At 42.9% G+C, this 5,911-nt stretch overlaps 1 long non-coding RNA gene across 1 annotated transcript; it reads left to right on the top strand.

Moving 5' to 3' along the window:
- The first annotated feature begins 466 nt into the window (after positions 1-466).
- LOC147947776 (uncharacterized) lies at positions 467-5,448 on the top strand. The gene is made up of 3 exons (XR_015594523.1): positions 467-1,162; positions 1,304-2,190; positions 2,335-5,448. It is a non-coding gene; the product is annotated as an uncharacterized LOC147947776 (long non-coding RNA).
- Positions 5,449-5,911: the final 463 nt, after the last annotated feature.

Below are 5,911 nucleotides of genomic sequence, written 5' to 3'. Positions count from 1 at the left end.
AGTATTTAATTGAGAAGCTTAAGTATGAATATATCTAAATACTTAAGCTTTTTTTTTGAATGAATGTAAAATTTATTCAACCAAAAAACTCTTTGTTACAAAATATGCATCTTTAGATCAATCTTTCATTTAAAATATTTTCTTTTGAAGTTTTAGACAAGAATTGTAGAATGTTTAAATCTCTCAAGACAAAGTTGTTCATACATGTATATAATAATTCAATTACAAAATGAGAAAACCTATGTGAAGTATTAAAACAATCAACTTCAAATTATATTTTTCAAGATTTTCACAAATAAAAAAAAAACAAAGATAAACTCTACATAAAAAACAAATTAGTAGCAAATTAAATTATTTTAAAAACGGTAAACCATAAAGCCCGCGCATAGCGGGTATTCATCTAGTATTAAGAAAAGAAACGGAACAGAGTTTACACTCCACGAAGGGAGGAAGAGGTATCTGCCCTAAGGGCACATTTTGATAGAGCATCTGCCACAACATTGTCCAATCGAGGGACAAATTTGAAAACAACAGCATTTAACTCCTTGGAGTATGCTTTTGAGATCAGAGAATTGATGAGGACTTGTGAGTCCGAGTACATCACCAGCTTTTTGATATGCGAGAAGTCCGGATTCATACTAAGCATAAAGAAGACACTTTGCATAGCCAAAGCTTCCGCAGCGAGGGCAGATTGAACAAATGTTCGGAAAGTGGAAAAGAAGAGAGGTGGTCGCCCAGACGGATCATACAACGTCCAGCCTTGTCCACAGATTCCCGTTATCCGACACCAAGCTGCATCAACAAAACATTTATAGGCGTCCATGGGGGCTGGTCTCACAGGAGGCTTGATTGCCTTTGGAAGCTGCTTCGGTACAAGTGCCTGAGCCCTTTCGAATTCCCCAGCTTATCTAATGGATTTGTTAACAACATCCTGAGCAGAGAAGTGACGGCCCTCAAAGAAGAGGTAGTTTCTGGCTTTCCACAGGTTCCACATTATCCAAGGGGGTAACTGGGTGGAGGTGATGCCTGTTGGGGGCAATACAGTTGTTCGGAGGGAAGCAGATAATAGAGAGTGAAAATCTGGGAACGTACCAGAGCCTATTTGCAGATGCAGCGGAGCAGCTTCCCAAACTTTCTGAGCAAATGGACAGGTGTGAAACAGGTGAAGTTCATCTTCCTTTTGTCCACACCGTTTACATTCAATAGCATTCAGTAATCCTCTCTTAGCAAGATTATTGCCCAGAGAGAGAGCTCCGCTTGCCCCTTTCCATAGAAAGGTTTTTAATTTTGGGCTAAGTTTCAGGTTCCAGATATTCTTGTTCCAGTTAAAGGGTTGATCACCACGCATGATAGGTGAATGAGAAGAGGGAGCTTTTCGGGCTAGATGATAACCCGTTTTCGTAGTATATTGACCAGATTTTTCAGGGAGCCATAGTAGGGAATCCTGGTGGTGTCGCTCACTTGTACTGATGGAGAGAATGGTATCTTCATACTGAGGTAAGATTGCTCTAATGGTTGCAGGGTTCCACTCAGTTGAGTTAGGGAACATGAGGTCCTTTACCAGTAAAGAGGAATCATCTCGGTTCGGTGGACCAGTGGGTGCTTGGGGACTGAGACGAGATAACCAAGGACTTGCCATACCCGAACAGAAGCTCCATCACCAATAGACCAGCCAAGGCCTTTCCTAAGGAGGTCTCGGCCAATAAGGATCCCTCTCCACCCATGGGACGCCGCAGCTGGGGTTGTGCATTCTAAGAAATTCACAGAGTGGCAATACTTACCAAACAGGATTTTAGCCAGAAGGGAATCAGGGTTGGTGTGGAGACGCCAAGCAATTTTTGCCAGGAGAGCATCATTAAAGGCTTCGATATCTTTGAATCCCAAACCTCCTTCAAACTTTGGGAGAGTTAGTTTATCCCATGCGACCCAACTCATCTTACTCTTTTCCGGTTTATCATCCCACCAAAATCGAATGAGAGCTGACTGGATTTGTTTACAAAGAGAGCTTGGTAGTTTAAATCAGGACATTGCATAAGATGGCATTGATTGGAGCAATGATCGAAGGAGAACCTGTTTTCCTGCGCCAGAGAGAGAGCGAGAGGTCCAACTGTGGCCCTTTTGTCTGATTTTGTCAACGATACTGGAGAAGATATCGCGTTTTTTCCTGCCAAAGTGTTCCGAGAGACCAAGGTATTTGCCAATACCTCCTTCCTGATTAATCTGCAAAGCTTGCTTAACTTTCAGTTTCGTTTCTCCTGACGTTTTGGATGAGAAGGTTATAGCTGATTTAGCCAGGTTGATGCTCTGACCTGATACCTTTTCATACTGATCCAGAATATGCGAAAGAGCTGCACAACACCTCGGGTTTGACTTACAAAAAAACATTGTATCGTCAGCGAAGAGGAGGTGATTGATGGGTGGACTAGCTCTTCCACTTTTATTCCTGGTAGAGAACCTGTTCCTTGTGCCTTGGAACATAAACCAGAGAGGACTTCAGTGCATAAGATGAAGAGATAAGGGGATAGGGGATCCCCCTGTCGGAGACCTCTAGTGGGTAGAACTTGTCCCTTTGGTGATCCGTTGATGAGAAACGTGTATGAAACTGACTTCACACATGCCATAACCCACGAGATCCGCCTTGTATGGAAGCCAAGTTTTGTAAGAACCTCTTGGAGGAAGCCCCATTCAATGCGGTCGTATGCCTTACTCATGTCGGTTTTGATTGCCATTGAGCAATATTTCTTAGCTTAGGACGTTCGGAGGAAGTGGAGAACTTCATGAGTTATTAGAACATTATCTGATATGGCTCTCTTGGGGACAAACGCCGACTGGTGGGGTGAGATGAGAGAGGAGAGGAATGGTTGTAGTCTCTTAGTGAGGATCTTAGCAATGATCTTATAGTGGACAGTACAGAGGGCAATCGGTCTGTAGTCTCCTACTCTCTTTGGAGCTGTGATCTTTGGGATCAGGCACACATGTGTTTTGTTGTGTCGTTGGTTCAGTTCGCTTGATTCAAAGAAAGATTTGATTTCCCGAGAGACATCATTGCCGATAATATGCCAATACGCTTGATAGAATTTGGATGAGAAGCCATCTGGTCCTGGAGCTTTGCTTGCATTGATGGAGAAGACGGCTTCTTTTATCTCTTTATCCGTTGGCAACACTATCAGAGCTTCATTCATCGTTTCAGTCACCTTACTCCTGAGTACTTCCCCAACAGTATGAAAGTCAGTGTTCCCGTTTGAGGAGAAGATACCTTGGAAAACTCGGGAGAACGTGTTGGCTATGTAATCTTCTTCAAAGAATTCATTGACCTAGTCGTCTTCTATGACAGAGAAGGCATTCACAGCTCGTCTCACTCTGGTGACTGCATGGAAGAAAGCAGTATTTCTGTCTCCACACTGTAGCCAACTTATACGACTTCGTTGGTGCCAATAGTTCTCCTCCTCTTTATAGGCCGCTTCAAGGGTTTTAGTGATTGAGTCAATGAGGTCCTGGTCCGGTACAGAAGAGGAGAGAGCTTTTTCCAGCTCCACTTGGTTATGCTTAATGGCCTTGAAGCTGTTCACATGGTTTTCTTTGAGCCATTCTATATATTTCTTCTACAAGTGTCAAGTTTTGGGATTGTATACGGACTGAGATCTTGCTTCCATGATTCCTTGATTAGGTCTGTGACTGCAGGTTTCTCTGTTAAGTTGCGATCGAATCGGAACATACCTTGTCTTTTACGGTTAGAGTCATTGAAATATGTAACTAAAGGTCGGTGATCCGAGCCCTCAAAGCAGAGGTAACGACAGCGCCCTGATGGGAACGCTTCAGACCATGCACAATTGGCAAGAGTTCTATCCAGTCGAGATTGGATAAAATGATTATATCGCTTCCCTCTCCAGGATAAGGGGTTACCGGAATGCTTGACATCCCAAAGGCCCTGTTGCGATACAAAGCTCCGGAAGACTAGAAAGGAGCCTTCCCATCTCGGCGGACCGCCTACCTTCTCACTGTTATCTAAGATGTCGTTGAAATCCCCAGTGAGCATCCAAGGGCCTGTTTTCAGCTTGTGGGGCACCATAGAGAAAGAAGATGGCCGAGAAATTTTTCTTGAACTTCACATTAGTGTCAATAACATTGGTGGATATGGAGAGAACTTCAATATCAATCCCATTTTTCCACAGCAGTGCCAACCCACCACTGAGGCCAGTGGGAGGGACAGTGAACACATTGACAAAGCCCATTCCGAGAAGAGTGTCTGATACAATAACATCATCGTTTTTATTTTCCATGAGAAACAAAAGGTCTGGGGAAATCGTTTGGTGGATTTCCTTTAGACGATGAACTGTTAGGGTGCTCCTCAGCCCTTGACAGTTCCAGCTCACTATGGCTAAGGAAGAGAGATCTTTAGGGACCGAAAATCCCTTTGTCCCTCTAGGGAGGAAACGGTATCGGTCACTAAAGGTTGACTCAGGGGAGCCACATTCTGAGGGAGGGTCTCCTCTTGTATCTGATCAGAGGAGGATGGAGCAATCCGCAACTTCCTCTTTGGCGGGTTCTGAGATCTAGTAGCTCTGGTCTTCCTTGATTTAGTACCTTGTAGAGGGCTTTTTGTACCTCTGCCTCTTGGTGGAGGTTTAGCTGTTTTCTAGACGGTCCCTCACCTGTTGAGTTTGCTTTGGTTTGTCTTGGTTTGGTTTTCTTCTTTCTAGCGCTAGGCGAGGGTCCCGCTGCAGGGAAGGGTCCTCAATGAGAGCAGAGTTATCCGACTCTGGGATTCTTAGAGGAGAACGTCGTTGGTATTTGTAGGCTCCAGCTGGCCATTTTCCTTTCTCCAGTCGTGAGTAGCGGTTCGACATTGTGGGGTCAGTGGGGGAAAACGATTTAATGAGTGTCAAGTGCTTGTTTTGTCGGAATACGAATCCGTGGTGAATGGGTCCAAGAGGACAGTAGAAATCCTCAACGGTGAGGTAATGGGGGAGCCGGGTCACAAAGCCTGCATAAAGCAGTAAAGAGGGTTTGCGGTCCCTAGAGCCAGTAGCTGAGCACTACTTGACAGTACATGAGTATAACAGTCAAATAACAGCTAGTCTCCAGGGGCTGGGAAAGAATTATGGGGCTTAATTCTCAGGAAGGAAGGAGAGCGGGAGAGGGTGGGGCCACCCCCAGCGAGGGCTGTAAAAAAGGGAGAAAAAAAATTTTTCCGGTGAACTTTTCCTCATAGACACGGCGGAGACAGTGGGTGAATGCGGCTGTGAAAAGTAGTTGCGGTGGAAATGAGTAGAACGGAAAGTACGTGAACTAGCATTGGGAGACGTGCCTGAGAGAAAAAAAGTAGTACATTGTTCTAAATGTTCATATCTTTATTTCTAATAATTTTCTACGTTAATCAATACTCTAAATTCATACTTTACTACTAAATTGTAACTGAAATTACATAAATACGACTATTTTTCTATTTATTTTCATTCAAACACGCTATAAATTATAACTGTAATCCCTGAACATCGTTTGTCAAATATCTAGTTCTTCTTACTCTTAGGATAATATTAAGATATTATGGATTATGTTACTAATTTTTTGTGTATTTTACAGAGAATGTGGAATTCTTTCAAAATTTGAAAAAAAAACAAATATTTAAGAGAGAAGAGAGACGTGTACTGGACCATTGAAGACGAAGAAAGAGGAACTCGATATTTGGATGATTTTATCTTGTAAGAATGGCTGGTAGATTAAAAATGTACGTGAGAGTTGGGAAATAGAAGGAAGGCTGTGGAAGAAGAAGCAAAGAAAATAACGTGAGACAAAAAAGAAATGAATTGAACACCAAATTTACCTTAGATGGAAAAAATAAACATCCCAGAGCCAACGATTAGTTTGTGGATTTTGTTTTGATTTTTATTAATCGTAGAAAATGGTTTTG

Source organism: Camelina sativa, chromosome 3 (genome assembly GCF_030686135.1).
Source record: "Camelina sativa cultivar CO46 ecotype springtype chromosome 3, ASM3068613v1".
NCBI lineage: Eukaryota > Viridiplantae > Streptophyta > Magnoliopsida > Brassicales > Brassicaceae > Camelina > Camelina sativa.
Note: the sequence above shows the minus strand (reverse complement) of the source record. Positions and strands in the feature narration are given on the sequence as shown.